Below are 24572 nucleotides of genomic sequence, written 5' to 3' on the forward strand. Positions count from 1 at the left end.
TGCTATGGCTATCGCTATGCTTGCTACTGCTATGGCTATGGCTGCTATGGCTATGGCTATGGCTGCTATGGCTGCTATGGCTATGGCTATTGCTGCTATAGCTACTGCTATGGCTATGGCTCTTGCTGCTATGGCTACTGCTATGGCTATGGCTATTGCTGCTATGGCTACTGCTAAGGCTACGGCTATGGCTGCTATGGCCATGGCTATGCCTGCTGGGGCTGCTATGGCGATGAATATTGTTGCTATGGCTATGGCTATGGCTATGGCTATGGCTATGTCTCCTATGGATATGGCTATGGCTGCTATGGCCATGGCTATGGCTGCTATGGCTATGGCTATGACTGCTTTGGCTATGGCTACAGCTGCTATAGCTACGGCTCTGGCTGCTATGGCTATGCCTGCTATGGCTGTGGCTATGGCTGCTGTGGCTATGGCTGCTATAGCTATGGCTATGGCTGCTAATGCTATGACTATGGCTGCGGCTGCTATGGCTATGGCTATGTCTGCTATGGCTGTGGCTATGACTATGGCTGCTATAGTTATGGCTATGGCTATGGCTGCTACGGCTATGGCTGGTACAGCTATAGCTATGGCTATGGCTGCTATGGCTATAGCTATGCCCATGGCTGCTGTGGCTATGGCTATGGCTACTATGGCTATGGCTATGACTGCTCTGGCTGCTATGGCTATGGCTATTGTTGCTACGGCTATGGCTATGGCTATGGCGATGGCTGCTATGGCTATGGCTTTGGCTGCTATGGCTATGGCTACGGCTGCTATGGCTACCGCTATGACTGCTATGGCTATGGCTATGGCTGCTATGGCTATGGCTATGGCTGCAATAGCTTTGGCAATGGCTGCTTCGGGTATGGCTATAGCTGCTATGGCTATGGCTCCGGCTGCTATGGCTATTTCTATGACTGCTATTGCTATGGCTGCAATGGCTATGGCTATGGCTACGGCTGCTATGGCTATGGCTATGGCTGCAATGTCCATGGCAATGGCTGCTATGTCTATGGCTGGTATAGCTATGCCTATGGCTGCTACGGCTATGGCTATAACTGCTGTGGCAATGGCATTGGCTGCTTTGGCTATGGCTATGGCTATGTCTGCTCTGGCTATGGCTGTGTCTTCCCTGGCTATGGCTATGGCTGCTGTGGCTATGGCTATGGCTATGGCAATGGCTGCTATTGCTATGGCTATGGCTGCTGTGGATATGGCTATGGCTATGGCAGTGGCTGCTATGGCTATGGCTGCGGCTGCTATGGCTATCGCTATGCGTGCTATTGCTATGGCTATCGCTGCTATGGCTATGGCTATGGCTGCTATGGCTATGGCTATGGCTGCTTTGGATATGGCTGCTATAGCTATGGCTATGGCTGATATGGCTATGGCTATAGCTGCTATGGCTATGGGTATGGATGCTTTGGCTATGGCTATGGCTGCTATGGCTATGGCTACGGCTGCTATGGCTATCGCTATGACTGCTGTGGCTATGGCTATGGCTGCTATGGCTATGGCTATGGCTGCAATAGCTTTGGCAGTGGCTTCTATGGCTATGGCTATGGCTGCTATGGCTATGGCTATGACTGCTATGACTATGGCTATGGCTATGGCTGCTATGGCTATGGCCATGGCTGGTATGGCTATGGCCTTGGCTACGGTTATGGCTGATATGGCCGCTATGGCTATGGCTATGCCTGCTATTGCTATCGCTAATGCTGCAATGGCAATGGCTATGGCTACGGCTATGGCTGTGGCTGCTATGGCTATGGCTATGGCTGCTCTGGCTATGGCTGTGGCCATGGCTGCTAGGGCTACGGCTATGGCTGCTATGGCTATGGCTACGGCTGCTATGGCTATGGCTGCGGCTGCTATGGCTATCGCTATGCGTGCTATTGCTATGGCTATCGCTGCTATGGCTATGGCTATGGCTGCTATGGCTATGGCTATGGCTGCTTTGGATATGGCTGCTATAGCTATGGCTATGGCTGATATGGCTATGGCTATAGCTGCTATGGCTATGGGTATGGATGCTTTGGCTATGGCTATGGCTGATATGGCTATGGCGATGGCTGCTATGCCTATGGCTATGGCAGCTATGACTATGGCTATGGATGCTATGGCAATGGCTACGGATGCTTTGGCTATGGCTATGGATGACATGGCTATGGCTGCGGCTGCTATGGCTATCGCTATGCTTGCTACTGCTATGGCTATGGCTGCTATGGCTACTGCTATGGCTATGGCTATTGCTGCTATGGTTACTGCTAAGGCTACGGCTATGGCTGCTATAGCCATGGCTATGGCTGCTATGGCTATGGCTATGGCTGCTATGGCTGCCATGGCTATGGCTGTTGCTGCTAAGGCTATGGCTATGGCTATGGCTGTGGCTATGGCTTCTATGGCTATGGCTATGGCTGCTATGGCTATGGCTATGGCTGCTATGGCTGCTATGGCTATGGCTATGGCTGCTTTGGGTATGGCTATAGCTGCAATGGCTATGGCTATGGCTGCTATGGCTATGGCTATGGCTGCTCTGGCTATGGCTGTGGCCATGGCTGCTAGGGCTACGGCTATGGCTGCTATGGCTATGGCTACGGCTGCTATGGCTATGGCTGCGGCTGCTATGGCTATCGCTATGCGTGCTATTGCTATGGCTATCGCTGCTATGGCTATGGCTATGGCTGCTATGGCTATGGCTATGGCTGCTTTGGATATGGCTGCTATAGCTATGGCTATGGCTGATATGGCTATGGCTATAGCTGCTATGGCTATGGGTATGGATGCTTTGGCTATGGCTATGGCTGATATGGCTATGGCTATGGCTGCTATGGCTATGGCTACGGCAGCTATGGCTGTCGCTATGCGTGCTATGGCTATGGCTATGGCTGCTATGGCTATGGCTATGGATACTTTGGCTATGGCTAAAGCTGCTATGGCTATGACTATAGCTGCTATTGCTATGGCTATGGCTGCTATGGCTATGGCTATGGCTGCTATGGCTATGCCTGCTATGGCTGTGGCTATGGCTGCTGTGGCTATGGCTGTGTCTTCCCTGGCTATGGCTATGGCTGCTATGGCTATGGCTATGGCTGCTATGGCTATGGCTTTGGCTGCTATGGCTATGGCTACGGCTGCTATGGCTACGGCTATGACTGCTATGGCTATGGCTATGGCTGCTATGGCTATGGCTATGGCTGCAATAGCTTTGGCAATGGCTGCTTCGGGTATGGCTATAGCTGCTATGGCTATGGCTCCGGCTGCTATGGCTATTTCTATGACTGCTATTGCTATGGCTGCAATGGCTATGGCTATGGCTACGGCTGCTATGGCTATGGCTATGGCTGCAATGTCCATGGCAATGGCTGCTATGTCTATGGCTGGTATAGCTATGCCTATGGCTGCTACGGCTATGGCTATAACTGCTGTGGCAATGGCATTGGCTGCTTTGGCTATGGCTATGGCTATGTCTGCTCTGGCTATGGCTATGTCTTCCCTCGCTATGGCTATGGCTGCTGTGGCTATGGCTATGGCTATGGCAATGGCTGCTATTGCTATGGCTATGGCTGCTGTGGATATGGCTATGGCTATGGCAGTGTCTGCTATGGCTATGGCTACGGCTGCTATGGCTATCGCTATGACTGCTGTGGCTATGGCTATGGCTGCTATGGCTATGGCTATGGCTGCAATAGCTTTGGCAATGGCTGCTTCGGGTATGGCTATAGCTGCTATGGCTATGGCTCCGGCTGCTATGGCTATTTCTATGACTGCTATTGCTATGGCTGCAATGGCTATGGCTATGGCTACGGCTGCTATGGCTATGGCTATGGCTGCAATGTCCATGGCAATGGCTGCTATGTCTATGGCTGGTATAGCTATGCCTATGGCTGCTACGGCTATGGCTATAACTGCTGTGGCAATGGCATTGGCTGCTTTGGCTATGGCTATGGCTATGTCTGCTCTGGCTATGGCTATGTCTTCCCTCGCTATGGCTATGGCTGCTGTGGCTATGGCTATGGCTATGGCAATGGCTGCTATTGCTATGGCTATGGCTGCTGTGGATATGGCTATGGCTATGGCAGTGTCTGCTATGGCTATGGCTACGGCTGCTATGGCTATCGCTATGACTGCTGTGGCTATGGCTATGGCTGCTATGGCTATGGCTATGGCTGCAATAGCTTTGGCAGTGGCTTCTATGGCTATGGCTATGGCTGCTATGGCTATGGCTATGACTGCTATGACTATGGCTATGGCTATGGCTGCTATGGCTATGGCCATGGCTGGTATGGCTATGGCCTTGGCTACGGTTATGGCTGATATGGCCGCTATGGCTATGGCTATGCCTGCTATTGCTATCGCTAATGCTGCAATGGCAATGGCTATGGCTACGGCTATGGCTGTGGCTGCTATGGCTATGGCTATGGCTGCTCTGGCTATGGCTGTGGCCATGGCTGCTAGGGCTACGGCTATGGCTGCTATGGCTATGGCTACGGCTGCAATGGCTATCGCTATGACGGCTATGGCTATGGCTACGGCTGCTATGGCTATGGCTATGGCTGCAATAGCTTTGGCTGTGGCTACTATGGCTATGGCTATGGCTATGGCTCCTATGGATATGGCTATGGCTGCTATGGCCGTGGCGATGGCTGCTGTGGCTATGGCTATAACTGCTATGGCTATGGCATTGGCTACTGTGGCTATGGCTATGTTTATGGCTGCTGTGGCTGTGGCTACGGCTGCTGTGGCTGTCGTTATGCGTGCTATGGCTATGGCTATGGCTGCTCTGGCTATGGTTATGGCTGCTATGGCTATCGCTATGCGTGCTACGGCTATGGCTATGTCTGCTATGGTTATTGCTATAGCTACTACGGCTATGGCTATGGCTGCTGAGACCATGGCTATGGCTACCGCTGCTGTGGCTATGGCTATAGCTGCTATGGCTATGGCTCTGGCTGCTATGGCTATGGCTATGGCTATGACTGCTATAGCTATGGCTATGGCAACGGCTGCTATGGCTATGGCTATGGCTATGTCTGCTATGGCTGCTATGGCTATGAATATCGCTGCTATAGCTTTGGCTGTGGCTACTATGGCTGTGGCTATTGTTGCTATCGCTATGGCCATGGCTGGTATGGCTATGGCCATGGCTACGGCTGCCATGGCTATCGCTGTGGCTGCTATGGCTATGGCTATGCCTGCTATGGCTATGGCTATGGCTGCTATGGCTATTACTATAGCTGCTAAGGCTATGGCTAAGGCTATGGCTCCTATTGATATGGCTATGGCTGCTATGGCCGTGGCGATGGCTGCTGTGACTATGGCTATGGCTGCTATGGCTATGGCTATGGCTGCTACGGCTATGACAATGGCTGCTACGGCTATGGCTACGGCTGCTTTGGCTATGGCTACGGCTGCTGTGGCAGTCGCTATGCGGGCTATGGCTATGGCTATGGCTGCTATGGCTATAGCTATGGCTGCTATGGCTGCTATGGCTATGGCCATTGCTGCTATGGGTATTGCTATGGCTATGGCTACTGCTGCTATGGCTATGGCTGTGGCTGCTATGGCTATGGCTACGGCTGCTATGGCTATGGCTGCGCCTGCTATGGCTATCGCTATGCGTGCTATTGCTATGGCTATGGCTGCTATGGCTATGACTATGGCTGCTATGGCTGCTATGGCTATGGCCATTGCTGCTATGGGTATTGCTATGGCTATGGCTATGACTGCTATGTCTATGGCTATGGCTGCTAGGGCTGCTATGGCTATGACTATTGCTGCTATGGATATGGCTATGACTATGGCTGATATGGCTATGGCTATGGCTGCTATGGCCATGGCTATTACTGCTATGCCTATGGCTGCAATGGCTATGACTATGGCTGCATTAGCTTTCACTGTGGCTATGTCTGCTATGGCTATGGCTATGGCTATGGCTGTGGCTATTGCTGCTATGGATATAGCTATGGCTCCTATGGCTATGGCTATGGCTGCTACGTCTATAGCTGGTATAGCAATGCGTATGGCTGCTACGGCTATCGCTATAACTGCTATGGCTATGGCATTGGCTGCTCTGGCTATGGCTATGGATATGGCTGCTATGTCTATGGCTATGACTGATATGGCTATGACCATGTCTGGTATGGCTCCTATGGCTATGGCTATGGCTATGGCTACTATGGTTATGGCTATAGCTGCTATGGCTATGGCTCTGGCTGCTATGGCAATGGCTATGGCTGCTTTGGGTATGGCTATAGCTGCTATGGCTATTCCTATGGCTGCTATGGCTATGACTATGGCTGCTCTGGCTATGGCTATGGCTGCATTAGCTTTGACTGTGGCTATGTCTGCTATGGCTATGGCTATGGCTATGGCTCTGGCTATAGCTGCTATGGCTATGGCTCTGGCTGCTATGGCAATGGCTATGGCTGCTTTGGGTATGGCTATAGCTGCTATGGCTATTCCTATGGCTGCTATGGCTATGGCTATGGCTGCTCTGGCTATGGCTATGGCCATGTCTGCTTGGGCTATGGCTATGGCTGCTATGGCTATGGCTACGGCTGCTATGGCTACCGCTATGACTGCTATGGCTATGGCTATGGCTGCTATGGCTATGGCTATGGCTGCAATAGCTTTGGCAATGGCTGCTTCTGGTATGGCTATAGCTGCTATGGCTATGGCTCCGGCTGCTATGGCTATTTCTATGACTGCTATTGCTATGGCTGCAATGGCTATGGCTATGGCTACGGCTGCTATGGCTATGGCTATGGCTGCAATGTCCATGGCAATGGCTGCTATGTCTATGGCTGGTATAGCTATGCCTATGGCTGCTACGGCTATGGCTATAACTGCTGTGGCAATGGCATTGGCTGCTTTGGCTATGGCTATGGCTATGTCTGCTCTGGCTATGGCTATGTCTTCCCTGGCTATGGCTATGGCTGCTGTGACTATGGCTATGGCTATGGCAATGGCTGCTATTGCTATGGCTATGGCTGCTGTGGATATGGCTATGGCTATGACAGTGGCTGCTATGGCTATGCCTACGGCTGCTATGGCTATCGCTATGACTGCTGTGGCTATGGCTATGGCTGCTATGGCTATGGCTATGGCTGCAATAGCTTTGGCAGTGGCTTCTATGGCTATGGCTATGGCTGCTATGGCTATGGCTATGACTGCTATGACTATGGCTATGGCTATGGCTGCTATGGCTATGGCCATGGCTGGTATGGCTATGGCCTTGGCTACGGTTATGGCTGATATGGCCGCTATGGCTATGGCTATGCATGCTATTGCTATCGCTAATGCTGCAATGGCAATGGCTATGGCTACGGCTATGGCTGTGGCTGCTATGGCTATGGCTATGGCTGCTCTGGCTATGGCTGTGGCCATGGCTGCTAGGGCTACGGCTATGGCTGCTATGGCTATGGCTACGGCTGCTATGGCTATGGCTGCGGCTGCTATGGCTATCGCTATGCGTGCTATTGCTATGGCTATCGCTGCTATGGCTATGGCTATGGCTGCTATGGCTATGGCTATGGCTGCTTTGGATATGGCTGCTATAGCTATGGCTATGGCTGATATGGCTATGGCTATAGCTGCTATGGCTATGGGTATGGATGCTTTGGCTATGGCTATGGCTGATATGGCTATGGCTATGGCTGCTATGGCTATGGCTACGGCAGCTATGGCTGTCGCTATGCGTGCTATGGCTATAGCTATGGCTGCTATGGCTATGGCTATGGATACTTTGGCTATGGCTAAAGCTGCTATGGCTATGACTATAGCTGCTATTGCTATGGCTATGGCTGCTATGGCTATGGCTATGGCTGCTATGGCTATGGCGATGGCTGCTATGCCTATGGCTATGGCTGCTATGACTATGGCTATGGATGCTATGGCAATGGCTACGGATGCTTTGGCTATGGCTATGGATGACATGGCTATGGCTGCGGCTGCTATGGCTATCGCTATGCTTGCTACTGCTATGGCTATGGCTGCTATGGCTACTGCTATGGCTATGGCTATTGCTGCTATGGTTACTGCTAAGGCTACGGCTATGGCTGCTATGGCCATGGCTATGGCTGCTATGGCTATGGCTATGGCTGCTATGGCTGCCATGGCTATGGCTGTTGCTGCTAAGGCTATGGCTATGGCTATGGCTGTGGCTATGGCTTCTATGGCTATGGCTGTGGCTGCTATGGCTATGGCTATGGCTGCTATGGCTGCTATGGCTATGGCTATGGCTGCTTTGGGTATGGCTATAGCTGCAATGGCTATGGCTATGGCTGCTATGGCTATGGCTATGGCTGCTCTGGCTATGGCTGTGGCCATGGCTGCTAGGGCTACGGCTATGGCTGCTATGGCTATGGCTACGGCTGCTATGGCTATGGCTGCGGCTGCTATGGCTATCGCTATGCGTGCTATTGCTATGGCTATCGCTGCTATGGCTATGGCTATGGCTGCTATGGCTATGGCTATGGCTGCTTTGGATATGGCTGCTATAGCTATGGCTATGGCTGATATGGCTATGGCTATAGCTGCTATGGCTATGGGTATGGATGCTTTGGCTATGGCTATGGCTGATATGGCTATGGCTATGGCTGCTATGGCTATGGCTACGGCAGCTATGGCTGTCGCTATGCGTGCTATGGCTATGGCTATGGCTGCTATGGCTATGGCTATGGATACTTTGGCTATGGCTAAAGCTGCTATGGCTATGACTATAGCTGCTATTGCTATGGCTATGGCTGCTATGGCTATGGCTATGGCTGCTATGGCTATGGCGATGGCTGCTATGCCTATGGCTATGGCAGCTATGACTATGGCTATGGATGCTATGGCAATGGCTACGGATGCTTTGGCTATGGCTATGGATGACATGGCTATGGCTGCGGCTGCTATGGCTATCGCTATTCTTGCTACTGCTATGGCTATGGCTGCTATGGCTACTGCTATGGCTATGGCTATTGCTGCTATGGTTACTGCTAAGGCTACGGCTATGGCTGCTATGGCCATGGCTATGGCTGCTATGGCTATGGCTATGGCTGCTATGGCTGCCATGGCTATGGCTGTTGCTGCTAAGGCTATGGCTATGGCTATGGCTGTGGCTATGGCTTCTATGGCTATGGCTGTGGCTGCTATGGCTATGGCTATGGCTGCTATGGCTGCTATGGCTATGGCTATGGCTGCTTTGGGTATGGCTATAGCTGCAATGGCTATGGCTATGGCTGCTATGGCTATGGCTATGGCTGCTCTGGCTATGGCTGTGGCCATGGCTGCTAGGGCTACGGCTATGGCTGCTATGGCTATGGCTACGGCTGCTATGGCTATGGCTGCGGCTGCTATGGCTATCGCTATGCGTGCTATTGCTATGGCTATCGCTATGCGTGCTATTGCTATGGCTATCGCTGCTATGGCTATGGCTATGGCTGCTATGGCTATGGCTATGGCTGCTTTGGATATGGCTGCTATAGCTATGGCTATGGCTGATATGGCTATGGCTATAGCTGCTATGGCTATGGGTATGGATGCTTTGGCTATGGCTATGGCTGATATGGCTATGGCTATGGCTGCTATGGCTATGGCTACGGCAGCTATGGCTGTCGCTATGCGTGCTACGGCTATGGCTATGGCTGCTATGGCTATGGCTATGGATACTTTGGCTATGGCTAAAGCTGCTATGGCTATGACTATAGCTGCTATTGCTATGGCTATGGCTGCTATGGCTATGGCTATGGCTGCTATGGCTATGGCGATGGCTGCTATGCCTATGGCTATGGCAGCTATGACTATGGCTATGGATGCTATGGCAATGGCTACGGATGCTTTGGCTATGGCTATGGATGACATGGCTATGGCTGCGGCTGCTATGGCTATCGCTATGCTTGCTACTGCTATGGCTATGGCTATGGCTCTTGCTGCTATGGCTACTGCTATGGCTATGGCTATTGCTGCTATGGTTACTGCTAAGGCTACGGCTATGGCTGCTATGGCCATGGCTATGGCTATGTCTCCTTTGGATATGGCTATGGCTGCTATGGCCATGGCTATGGCTGCTATGGCTATGGCTATGACTGCTTTGGCTATGGCTACAGCTGCTATAGCTACGGCTCTGGCTGCTATGGCTATGCCTGCTATGGCTGTGGCTATGGCTGCTGTGGCTATGGCTGCTATAGCTATGGCTATGGCTGCTAATGCTATGACTATGGCTGCGGCTGCTATGGCTATGGCTATGTCTGCTATGGCTGTGGCTATGACTATGGCTGCTATAGTTATGGCTATGGCAGTGGCTGCTATGGCTATGGCTGCGGCTGCTATGGCTATCGCTATGCGTGCTATTGCTATGGCTATCGCTGCTATGGCTATGGCTATGGCTGCTATGGCTATGGCTATGGCTGCTTTGGATATGGCTGCTATAGCTATGGCTATGGCTGATATGGCTGTGGCTATAGCTGCTATGGCTATGGATATGGATGCTTTGGCTATTGCTATGGCTGCTATGGCTATGGCTACGGCTGCTATGGCTATCGCTATGACTGCTGTGGCTATGGCTATGGCTGCTATGGATATGGCTATAGCTGCAATAGCTTTGGCAGTGGCTTCTATGGCTATGGCTATGGCTGCTATGGCTATGGCTATGACTGCTATGACTATGGCTATGGCTATGGCTGCTATGGCTATGACCATGGCTGGTATGGCTATGGCCTTGGCTACGGTTATGGCTGATATGGCCGCTATGGCTATGGCTATGCCTGCTATTGCTATCGCTAATGCTGCAATGGCAATGGCTATGGCTATGGCTATGACTGCTTTGGCTATGGCTACAGCTGCTATAGCTACGGCTCTGGCTGCTATGGCTATGCCTGCTATGGCTGTGGCTATGGCTGCTGTGGCTATGGCTGGTATAGCTATGGCTATGGCTGCTAATGCTATGACTATGGCTGCGGCTGCTATGGCTATGGCTATGTCTGCTATGGCTGTGGCTATGACTATGGCTGCTATAGTTATGGCTATGGCAGTGGCTGCTATGGCTATGGCTGCGGCTGCTATGGCTATCGCTATGCGTGCTATTGCTATGGCTATCGCTGCTATGGCTATGGCTATGGCTGCTATGGCTATGGCTATGGCTGCTTTGGATATGGCTGCTATACCTATGGCTATGGCTGATATGGCTGTGGCTATAGCTGCTATGGCTATGGGTATGGATGCTTTGGCTATGGCTATGGCTGCTATGGCTATGGCTACGGCTGCTATGGCTATCGCTATGACTGCTGTGGCTATGGCTATGGCTGCTATGGATATGGCTATAGCTGCAATAGCTTTGGCAGTGGCTTCTATGGCTATGGCTATGTCTGCTATGGCTATGGCTATGACTGCTATGACTATGGCTATGGCTATGGCTGCTATGGCTATGGCCATGGCTGGTATGGCTATGGCCTTGGCTACGGTTATGGCTGATATGGCCGCTATGGCTATGGCTATGCCTGCTATTGCTATCGCTAATGCTGCAATGGCAATGGCTATGGCTACGGCTATGGCTGTGGCTGCTATGGCTATGGCTATGGCTGCTCTGGCTATGGCTGTGGCCATGGCTGCTAGGGCTACGGCTATGGCTGCTATGGCTATGGCTACGGCTGCTATGGCTATGGCTGCGGCTGCTATGGCTATCGCTATGCGTGCTATTGCTATGGCTATCGCTGCTATGGCTATGGCTATGGCTGCTATGGCTATGGCTATGGCTGCTTTGGATATGGCTGCTATAGCTATGGCTATGGCTGATATGGCTATGGCTATAGCTGCTATGGCTATGGGTATGGATGCTTTGGCTATGGCTATGGCTGATATGGCTATGGCTATGGCTGCTATGGCTATGGCTACGGCAGCTATGGCTGTCGCTATGCGTGCTATGGCTATAGCTATGGCTGCTATGGCTATGGCTATGGATACTTTGGCTATGGCTAAAGCTGCTATGGCTATGACTATAGCTGCTATTCCTATGGCTATGGCTGCTATGGCTATGGCTATGGCTGCTATGGCTATGGCGATGGCTGCTATGCCTATGGCTATGGCTGCTATGACTATGGCTATGGATGCTATGGCAATGGCTACGGATGCTTTGGCTATGGCTATGGATGACATGGCTATGGCTGCGGCTGCTACGGCTATCGCTATGCTTGCTACTGCTATGGCTATGGCTGCTATGGCTACTGCTATGGCTATGGCTATTGCTGCTATGGTTACTGCTAAGGCTACGGCTATGGCTGCTATGGCCATGGCTATGGCTGCTATGGCTATGGCTATGGCTGCTATGGCTGCCATGGCTATGGCTGTTGCTGCTAAGGCTATGGCTATGCCTATGGCTGTGGCTATGGCTTCTATGGCTATGGCTATTGCTGCTATGGCTATGGCTATGGCTGCTATGGCTGCTATGGCTATGGCTATGGCTGCTTTGGGTATGGCTATAGCTGCAATGGCTATGGCTATGGCTGCTATGGCTATGGCTATGGCTGCTCTGGCTATGGCTGTGGCCATGGCTGCTAGGGCTACGGCTATGGCAGCTATGGCTATGGCTACGGCTGCTATGGCTGCTATGGCTATGGCTATTGCTATGGCTGCTATGGCTGTGGCTATGGCTACTATGGCTATGGCTATGGCTACGGCTGCTATGGCTATGGCTATTGCTGCTATGGCTATGGCAATGTCTGCCGTGGCTCTGGCTTTGGCTCTGGCTGGTACAGCTATAGCTATGGGTATGGCTGCTATGGCTATGGCTATGCCCATGGCTGCTGTGGCTATGGCTATGGCTACTATGGCTATGGCCATGACTGCTCTGGCTGCTATGGCTATGGCTATTGTCGCTACGGCTATGGCTATGGCTATGGCTGCTAGGGCTGTGGCTATGGCTGCTATGGCTATGGCTACGGCTGCTATGGCTGTCGCTATGACGGCTGTGGCTATGGCTACGGCTGCTATGGTTATGGCTATGGCTGCAATAGCTTTGGCTGTGGCTACTATCGCTATGGCTATGGCTATGGCTACTATGGTTATGGCTATTGCTATGGCTGCTATGGCTGTGGCTATGGCTACTATGGCTATGGCTATGGCTATGGCTGCTATGGCTATGGCTATGGCTGCTATGGCTATGGCAATGTCTGCCATGGCTCAGGCTTTGGCTATGGCTGGTACAGCTATAGCTATGGCTATGGCTGCTATGGCTATGGCTATGCCCATGGCTGCTGTGGCTATAGCTATGGCTACTATGGCTATGGCCATGACTGCTCTGCCTGCTATGGCTATGGCTATTGTTGCTACGGCTATGGCTGTGGCTATGGCTATTTCTGCTATGGCTATGGCTATGGCTGCTATGGCTATGGCTACGGCTGCTATGGTTGTCGCTATGACGGCTGTGGCTATGGCTACGGCTGCTATGGCTATGGCTATGGCTGCAATAGCTTTGGCTGTGGCTACTATCGCTATAGCTATGGCTATGGCTACTATGGTTATGGCTATTGCTATGGCTGCTATGGCTGTGGCTATGGCTACTATGGCTATGGCTGTGGCTATGGCTGCTATGGCTATGGCTATGGCTGCTATGGCTATGGCAATGTCTGCCTTGGCTCTGGCTTTGGCTATGGCTGGTACAGCTATAGCTATGGCTATGGCTGCTATGGCTATGGCTATGCCCATGGCTGCTGTGGCTATGGCTATGGCTACTATGGCTATGTCCATGACTGCTCTGGCTGCTATGGCTATGGCTATTGTTGCTACGGCTATGGCTATGGCTATGGCTATGGCTGCTATGGCTATGGCTATGGCTGCTATGGCTATGGCTATGGCTGGTGTGACTATGGCGATGGCTATGGCAGCAATAGCTTTGGCTGTGGCTACAATGGCTATTCCTGTGGCTGCTATGGCTATGGCTATGGCTGCTCTGGCTACGGCTATGGCCATGTCTGCTTGGGCTATGGCTATGGCTGCTATGGCTATGGCTACGGCTGCTATGGCTACCGCTATGACTGCTATGGCTATGGCTATGGCTGCTATGGCTATGGCTATGGCTGCAATAGCTTTGGCAATGGCTGCTTCGGGTATGGCTATAGCTGCTATGGCTATGGCTCCGGCTGCTATGGCTATTTCTATGACTGCTATTGCTATGGCTGCAATGGCTATGGCTATGGCTACGGCTGCTATGGCTATGGCTATGGCTGCAATGTCCACGGCAATGGCTGCTATGTCTATGGCTGGTATAGCTATGCCTATGGCTGCTACGGCTATGGCTATAACTGCTGTGGCAATGGCATTGGCTGCTTTGGCTATGGCTATGGCTATGTCTGCTCTGGCTATGGCTATGTCTTCCCTGGCTATGGCTATGGCTGCTGTGGCTATGGCTAAGGCTATGGCAATGGCTGCTATTGCTATGGCTATGGCTGCTGTGGATATGGCTATGGCTATGGCAGTGGCTGCTATGGCTATGGCTACGGCTGCTATGGCTATCGCTATGACTGCTGTGGCTATGGCTATGGCTGCTATGGCTATGGCTATGGCTGCAATAGCTTTGGCAGTGGCTTCTATGGCTATGGCTATGGCTGCTATGGCTATGGCTATGACTGCTATGACTATGGCTATGGCTATGGCTGCTATGGCTATGGCCATGGCTGGTATGGCTATGGCCTTGGCTACGGTTATGGCTGATATGGCCGCTATGGCTATGGCTATGCCTGCTATTGCTATCGCTAATGCTGCAATGGCAATGGCTATGGCTACGGCTATGGCTGTGTCTGCTATGGCTATGGCTATGGATACTTTGGCTATGGCTAAAGCTGCTATGGCTATGACTATAGCTGCTATTGCTATGGCTATGGCTGCTATGGCTATGGCTATGGCTGCTATGGCTATGGCGATGGCTGCTATGCCTATGGCTATGGCTGCTATGACTATGGCTATGGATGCTATGGCAATGGCTACGGCTGCTTTGGCTATGGCTATGGATGACATGGCTATGGCTGCGGCTGCTATGGCTATCGCTATGCTTGCTACTGCTATGGCTATGGCTGCTATGGCTACTGCTATGGCTATGGCTATTGCTGCTATGGTTCCTGCTAAGGCTACGGCTATGGCTGCTATGGCCATGGCTATGGCTGCTATGGCTATGGCTATGGCTGCTATGGCTGCCATGGCTATGGCTGTTGCTGCTAAGGCTATGGCTATGGCTATGGCTGTGGCTATGGCTTCTATGGCTATGGCTATGGCTGCTATGGCTATGGCTATGGCTGCTATGGCTGCTATGGCTATGGCTATGGCTGCTTTGGGTATGGCTATAGCTGCAATGGCTATGGCTATGGCTGCTATGGCTATGGCTATGGCTGCTCTGGCTATGGCTGTGGCCATGGCTGCTAGGGCTACGGCTATGGCTGCTATGGCTATGGCTACGGCTGCTATGGCTATGGCTGCGGCTGCTATGGCTATCGCTATGCGTGCTATTGCTATGGCTATCGCTGCTATGGCTATGGCTATGGCTGCTATGGCTATGGCTATGGCTGCTTTGGGTATGGCTATAGCTGCAATGGCTATGGCTATGGCTGCTATGGCTATGGCTATGGCTGCTCTGGCTATGGCTGTGGCCATGGCTGCTAGGGCTACGGCTATGGCTGCTATGGCTATGGCTACGGCTGCTATGGCTATGGCTGCGGCTGCTATGGCTATCGCTATGCGTGCTATTGCTATGGCTATCGCTGCTATGGCTATGGCTATGGCTGCTATGGCTATGGCTACGGCAGCTATGGCTGTCGCTATGCGTGCTATGGCTATGGCTATGGCTGCTATGGCTATGGCTATGGATACTTTGGCTATGGCTAAAGCTGCTATGGCTATGACTATAGCTGCTATTGCTATGGCTATGGCTGCTATGGCTATGGCTATGGCTGCTATGGCTATGGCGATGGCTGCTATGCCTATGGCTATGGCAGCTATGACTATGGCTATGGATGCTATGGCAATGGCTACGGATGCTTTGGCTATGGCTATGGATGTCATGGCTATGGCTGCGGCTGCTATGGCTATCGCTATGCTTGCTACTGCTATGGCTATGGCTGCTATGGCTATGGCTATGGCTGCTATGGCTGCTATGGCTATGGCTATTGCTGCTATAGCTACTGCTATGGCTATGGCTCTTGCTGCTATGGCTACTGCTATGGCTATGGCTATTGCTGCTATGGTTACTGCTAAGGCTACGGCTATGGCTGCTATGGCCATGGCTATGGCTGCTGGGGCTGCTATGGCGATGAATATTGTTGCTATGGCTATGGCTATGGCTATGGCTATGGCTATATCTCCTATGGATATGGCTATGGCTGCTATGGCCATGGCTATGGCTGCTATGGCTATGGCTATGACTGCTTTGGCTATGGCTACAGCTGCTATAGCTACGGCTCTGGCTGCTATGGCTATGCCTGCTATGGCTGTGGCTATGGCTGCTATGGCAATGGCTACGGATGCTTTGGCTATGGCTATGGATGACATGGCTATGGCTGCGGCTGCTATGGCTGTCGCTATGCTTGCTACTGCTATGGCTATGGCTGCTATGGCTATGGCTATGGCTGCTATGGCTGCTATGGCTATGGCTATTGCTGCTATAGCTACTGCTATGGCTATGGCTCTTGCTGCTATGGCTACTGCTATGGCTATGGCTATTGCTGCTATGGCTACTGCTAAGGCTACGGCTATGGCTGCTATGGCCATGGCTATGCCTGCTGGGGCTGCTATGGCGATGAATATTGTTGCTATGGCTATGGCTATGGCTATGGCTATGGCTATGTCTCCTATGGCTATGGCTATGGCTGCTATGGCCATGGCTATGGCTGCTATGGCTATGGCTATGACTGCTTTGGCTATGGCTACAGCTGCTATAGCTACGGCTCTGGCTGCTATGGCTATGCCTGCTATGGCTGTGGCTATGGCTGCTGTGGCTATGGCTGCTATAGCTATGGCTATGGCTGCTAATGCTATGACTATGGCTGCGGCTGCTATGGCTATGGCTATGTCTGCTATGGCTGTGGCTATGACTATGGCTGCTATAGTTATGGCTATGGCTATGGCTGCTACGGCTATGGCTGGTACAGCTATAGCTATGGCTATGGCTGCTATGGCTATGGCTATGCCCATGGCTGCTGTGGCTATGGCTATGGCTACTATGGCTATGGCTATGACTGCTCTGGCTGCTATGGCTATGGCTATTGTTGCTACGGCTATGGCTATGGCTATGGCTATGGCTGCTATGGCTATGGCTTTGGCTGCTATGGCTATGGCTACGGCTGCTATGGCTACCGCTATGACTGCTATGGCTATGGCTATGGCTGCTATGGCTATGGCTATGGCTGCAATAGCTTTGGCAATGGCTGCTTCGGGTATGGCTATAGCTGCTATGGCTATGGCTCCGGCTGCTATGGCTATTTCTATGACTGCTATTGCTATGGCTGCAATGGCTATGGCTATGGCTACGGCTGCTATGGCTATGGCTATGGCTGCTTTGGGTATGGCTATAGCTGCAATGGCTATGGCTGCTATGGCTATGGCTATGTCTACTATGGCTATGACTATGGCTGCTATGGCTATGGCTATGTCTGCAATGGCTATGGGTATGGCTGCTATGAATACGGCTATTGCTGCCATGGCTATGGCTATGGCTGCTCTGGCTATGGTTATGGCTGCTATGGCTAACGCTATGCGTGCTACGTCTATGGCTATGTCTGCTATGGTTATTGCTATAGCTACTACGGCTATGGCTATGGCTGCTAAGGCTATGGCTATGGCTACCGCTGCTGTGGCTATGGCTATGGATGCTATGGCTACGGCTATGGCTACGGCTATGGCTGATATGGCTATGTCTATCGCTGCTAAGGCTATGGCTATGGCTATGGCTATGACTATGGCTTCTATGGCTATGGCTATGGCTATGTCTGCTATGGCTGCTATGGCTATGAATACCGCTGCTATAGCTTTGGCTGTGGCTACTATGGCTGTGGCTATTGTTGCTATGGCTATGGCCATGGCTGGTATGGCTATGGCCATGGCTACGGCTATGGCTGATATGGCTGCTACGGCTATCGCTATGCGTGCTATGGCTATGGCTATGGCTGCTATGGCTATGGCTATGGCTGCTATGGCTGCTATGGCTATGGCTATGGCTGCTTTGGGTATGGCTATAGCTGCTATGGCTATGGCTATGGCTGCTATGGCTATGGCTATGGCTGCTCTGGCTATGGCTGTGGCCATGGCTGCTAGGGCTATGGCTATGGCTGCTATGGCTATGGCTACGGCTGCAATGGCTATCGCTATGACGGCTATGGCTATGGCTACGGCTGCTATGGCTATGGCTATGGCTGCAATAGCTTTGGCTGTGGCTACTATGGCTATGGCTATGGCTATGGCTACTATGGTTATGGCTATTGCTATGACTGCTATGGCTGTGGCTATGGCTACTATGGCTATGGCTATGGCTATGGCTATGGCTATGGCTATGGCTACGGCTGCGGCTGCTGTGGCTATGGCTATGTCTGCTATGGCTGTGGCTATGGCTATGGCTGCTATAGCTATGCCTATGGCTATGGCTGCTGTGGCTATGGCTATGGCGGCTATGGCTATGGCTACGGCAGCTCTGGCTATGGCTATGGCCATGGCTGCTATGGCTATGGCAATGGCTATGGCTGCTATGGCTATGGCTGCTATAGCTGCTATGGCTATGGCTTTGGCTATGGCTCCTATGGATATGGCTATGGCTGCTAAGGCCATGGCTATGGCTGCTATGGATATGGCTATGGCTGCTTTGGCTATGGCTACAGCTGCTATAGCTACGGCTCTGGCTGCTATGGTTATGCCTGCTATGGCTGTGGCTATGGCTGCTAAGGCTATGGCTATGGCTACCGCTGCTGTGGCTATGGCTATGGATGCTATGGCTACGGCTATGGCTACGGCTATGGCTGCTATGGCTATGGCTATGTCTGCTATGGCTGTGGCTATGGCTATGGCTGCTATAGCTATGGCTATGTCTATGGCTGCTATGGCTATGGCTATGGCGGCTATGGCTAAGGCTACGGCTGCTATGGCTATTGTTATGGCTGCAATGGCTACGGCTACGGCTGCTATGGCTATGGCTATGGCTGCAATGTCCATGGCAATGGCTGCTATGTCTATGGCTGGTATAGCTATGCCTATGGCTGCTACGGCTATCGCTATAACTGCTATGGCTGTGGCATTGGCTGCTGTGGCTATGGCTATGGCTATGTCTGCTCTGGCTATGGCTATCGCTGCTGTTACTATGGCTATGGCTATGAAATGGCTGCTATGGCTATGGCTATGGCTGCTGTGGCTATGGCTATGGCTATGACAATGGCTTCTATGGCTATGGCTATGGCTGCTATGTCTATGGCTGCTATGGCTATGGCTACCGCTGCTATGGCTGTGGCTATGCCTATGGCTGCTGTGGCTGATGCTATGGCTGCTATGGCTATGGCTATGTCTACTATGGCTATGACTATGGCTGCTATGGCTATGGCTATGTCTGCTACGGCTATGGGTATGGCTGCTATCGCAATCGCTATGCGTGCTATGGCTATGGCTATGGCTGCTATGGCTATTACTATGGCTGCTAAGGCTATGGCTAAGGCTATGGCTCCTATTGATATGGCTATGGCTGCTATGGCCGTGGCGATGTCTGCTGTGGCTATGGCTATGCCTGCTATGGCTATGGCTATGGCTGCTATGGCTATGACTATGGCTGCTATGGCTGCTATGGCTATGGCTATTGCTGCTATGGGTACTGCTATGGCTATGGCTATGACTGCTATGGCTATGGCTATGGCTGCTAGGGCTGCTATGGCTATGACTATTGCTGCTATGGATATGGCTATGACTATGGCTGATATGGCTATGGCTATGGCTGCTATGGCTATGGCTATGGCTATGGCTATTGCTGCTATGGCTGTGGCTATGGCTACTTTGGCTATGGCTGTGGCTATGGCTACTTTGGCTATGGCTACGGCTGCTGTGGCTGTCGTTATGCGTGCTGTGTCTATGGCTATGTCTGCAATGGCTATAGCCATGTCTGCTATGGCTCTGGCTATTGCTGCTATGTCTGTGGCTATGGCTATGGCTATGGCTGCTATGGCTATGGCTATGGCTGCTATGGCTATGGCAATGGCTATGGCTGCTATGGCTATGGCTGCTATAGCTGCTATGGCTATGGCTTTGGCTATGGCTCCTATGGATATGGCTATGGCTGCTAAGGCCATGGCTATGGCTGCTATGGATATGGCTATGGCTGCTTTGGCTATGGCTACAGCTGCTATAGCTACGGCTCTGGCTGCTATGGTTATGCCTGCTATGGCTGTGGCTATGGCTGCTAAGGCTATGGCTATGGCTACCGCTGCTGTGGCTATGGCTATGGATGCTATGGCTACGGCTATGGCTACGGCTATGGCTGCTATGGCTATGGCTATGTCTGCTATGGCTGTGGCTATGGCTATGGCTGCTATAGCTATGGCTATGTCTATGGCTGCTATGGCTATGGCTATGGCGGCTATGGCTAAGGCTACGGCTGCTATGGCTATTGTTATGGCTGCAATGGCTACGGCTATGGCTGCTATGGCTATGGCAATGGCTATGGCTGCTATGGCTGCTATGGCTATGGCTATGGCTATGGCTCCTATGGATATGGCTATGGCTGCTATGGCTATGGCTATGGCTACGGCTGCTATGGCTATGGCTATGGCTGCAATGTCCATGGCAATGGCTGCTATGTCTATGGCTGGTATAGCTATGCCTATGGCTGCTACGGCTATCGCTATAACTGCTATGGCTGTGGCATTGGCTGCTGTCGCTATGGCTATGGCTATGTCTGCTCTGGCTATGGCTATCGCTGCTGTTACTATGGCTATGGCTATGAAATGGCTGCTATGGCTATGGCTATGGCTGCTGTGGCTATGGCTATGGCTATGACAATGGCTTCTATGGCTATGGCTATGGCTGCTATGTCTATGGCTGCTATGGCTATGGCTACCGCTGCTATGGCTGTGGCTATGCCTATGGCTGCTGTGGCTGATGCTATGGCTGCTATGGCTATGGCTATGTCTACTATGGCTATGACTATGGCTGCTATGGCTATGGCTATGTCTGCTACGGCTATGGGTATGGCTGCTATCGCAATCGCTATGCGTGCTATGGCTATGGCTATGGCTGCTATGGCTATTACTATGGCTGCTAAGGCTATGGCTAAGGCTATGGCTCCTATTGATATGGCTATGGCTGCTATGGCCGTGGCGATGTCTGCTGTGGCTATGGCTATGCCTGCTATGGCTATGGCTATGGCTGCTATGGCTATTACTATGGCTGCTAAGGCTATGGCTCAGGCTATGGCTCCTATTGATATGGCTATGGCTGCTATGGCCGTGGCGATGGCTGCTGTGGCTATGGCTATGGCTGCTGTGGCTATGGGTATGGCTGCTATGGCTATGACTATGGCTGCTACGGCTATGGGTACGGCTGCTATGGCTATGGCTGCGCCTGCTATGGCTATCGCTATGCGTGCTATTGCTATGGCTATGGCTGCTATGGCTATGACTATGGCTGCTATGGCTGCTATGGCTATGGCTATTGCTGCTATGGGTACTGCTATGGCTATGGCTATGACTGCTATGGCTATGGCTATGGCTGCTAGGGCTGCTATGGCTATGACTATTGCTGCTATGGATATGGCTATGACTATGGCTGATATGGCTATGGCTATGGCTGCTATGGCTATGGCTATGGCTATGGCTATTGCTGCTATGGCTGTGGCTATGGCTACTTTGGCTATGGCTGTGGCTATGGCTACTTTGGCTATGGCTACGGCTGCTGTGGCTGTCGTTATGCGTGCTGTGTCTATGGCTATGTCTGCAATGGCTATAGCCATGTCTGCTATGGCTCTGGCTATTGCTGCTATGTCTGTGGCTATGGCTATGGCTATGGCTGCTATGGCTATGGCTATGGCTGCTATGGCTGCTATGGCTATAGCTATGGCTGCTTTGGGTATGGCTATAGCTGCTATGGCTATGGCTATGGCTGCTATGGCTATGGCTATGGCTGCTCTGGGTATGGCTGTGGCCATGGCTGCTAGGGCTATGGCTATGGCAGCTATGGCTATGGCTACGGCTGCAATGGCTATCGCTATGACGGCTATGGCTATGGCTACGGCTGCTATGGCTATGGCTACGTCTGCAATAGCTTTGGCTGTGGCTACTATGGCTATGGCTATGGCTATGCCTACTATGGTTATGGCTATTGCTATGGCTGCTATGGCTGTGGCTATGGCTACTATGGCTACGGCTATGGCTATGGCTATGCCTATGGCTGCGGCTGCTATGGCTATGGCTATGTCTGCTATGGCTGTGGCTATGGCTATGGCTGCTATAGCTGTGGCTAGGGCTATGGCTGCTGTGGCTATGTCTAAGGCGGCTATGGCTATGGCCATGGCCATGGCTGCTATGGCTATGGCAATGGCTATGGCTGCTATGGCTATGGCTGCTATAGCTGCTATGGCTATGGCTGTGGCTATGGCTCCTATGGATATGGCTATGGCTGCTATGGCCATGGCTATGGCGGCTACGGCTATGGCTACGGCTGCTATGGCTATGGGTATGGCTGCTATGAATACGGCTATTGCTGCCATGGCTATGGCTATGGCTGCTCTGGCTATGGTTATGGCTGCTATGGCTAACGCTATGCGTGCTACGTCTATGGCTATGTCTGCTATGGTTATTGCTATAGCTACTACGGCTATGGCTATGGCTGCTAAGGCTATGGCTATGGCTACCGCTGCTGTGGCTATGGCTATGGATGCTATGGCTACGGCTATGGCTACGGCTATGGCTGATATGGCTATGTCTATCGCTGCTAAGGCTATGGCTATGGCTATGGCTATGACTTTGGCTTCTATGGCTATGGCTATGGCTATGTCTGCTATGGCTGCTATGGCTATGAATACCGCTGCTATAGCTTTGGCTGTGGCTACTATGGCTGTGGCTATTGTTGCTATGGCTATGGCCATGGCTGGTATGGCTATGGCCATGGCTACGGCTATGGCTGATATGGCTGCTACGGCTATCGCTATGCGTGCTATGGCTATGGCTATGGCTGCTATGGCTATGGCTATGGCTGCTATGGCTGCTATGGCTATGGCTATGGCTGCTTTGGGTATGGCTATAGCTGCTATGGCTATGGCTATGGCTGCTATGGCTATGGCTATGGCTGCTCTGGCTATGGCTGTGGCCATGGCTGCTAGGGCTATGGCTATGGCTGCTATGGCTATGGCTACGGCTGCAATGGCTATCGCTATGACGGCTATGGCTATGGCTACGGCTGCTATGGCTATGGCTATGGCTGCAATAGCTTTGGCTGTGGCTACTATGGCTATGGCTATGGCTATGGCTACTATGGTTATGGCTATTGCTATGACTGCTATGGCTGTGGCTATGGCTACTATGGCTATGGCTATGGCTATGGCTATGGCTATGGCTATGGCTACGGCTGCGGCTGCTATGGCTATGGCTATGTCTGCTATGGCTGTGGCTATGGCTATGGCTGCTATAGCTATGCCTATGGCTATGGCTGCTGTGGCTATGGCTATGGCGGCTATGGCTATGGCTACGGCAGCTCTGGCTATGGCTATGGCCATGGCTGCTATGGCTATGGCAATGGCTATGGCTGCTATGGCTATGGCTGCTATAGCTGCTATGGCTATGGCTTTGGCTATGGCTCCTATGGATATGGCTATGGCTGCTAAGGCCATGGCTATGGCTGCTATGGATATGGCTATGGCTGCTTTGGCTATGGCTACAGCTGCTATAGCTACGGCTCTGGCTGCTATGGTTATGCCTGCTATGGCTGTGGCTATGGCTGCTAAGGCTATGGCTATGGCTACCGCTGCTGTGGCTATGGCTATGGATGCTATGGCTACGGCTATGGCTACGGCTATGGCTGCTATGGCTATGGCTATGTCTGCTATGGCTGTGGCTATGGCTATGGCTGCTATAGCTATGGCTATGTCTATGGCTGCTATGGCTATGGCTATGGCGGCTATGGCTAAGGCTACGGCTGCTATGGCTATTGTTATGGCTGCAATGGCTACGGCTACGGCTGCTATGGCTATGGCTATGGCTGCAATGTCCATGGCAATGGCTGCTATGTCTATGGCTGGTATAGCTATGCCTATGGCTGCTACGGCTATCGCTATAACTGCTATGGCTGTGGCATTGGCTGCTGTGGCTATGGCTATGGCTATGTCTGCTCTGGCTATGGCTATCGCTGCTGTTACTATGGCTATGGCTATGACAATGGCTTCTATGGCTATGGCTATGGCTGCTATGTCTATGGCTGCTATGGCTATGGCTACCGCTGCTATGGCTGTGGCTATGCCTATGGCTGCTGTGGCTGATGCTATGGCTGCTATGGCTATGGCTATGTCTACTATGGCTATGACTATGGCTGCTATGGCTATGGCTATGTCTGCTACGGCTATGGGTATGGCTGCTATCGCA

Source organism: Calliopsis andreniformis, unplaced genomic scaffold (assembly GCF_051401765.1).
Source record: "Calliopsis andreniformis isolate RMS-2024a unplaced genomic scaffold, iyCalAndr_principal scaffold0149, whole genome shotgun sequence".
NCBI classification, from domain to species: Eukaryota; Metazoa; Arthropoda; class Insecta; order Hymenoptera; family Andrenidae; genus Calliopsis; species Calliopsis andreniformis.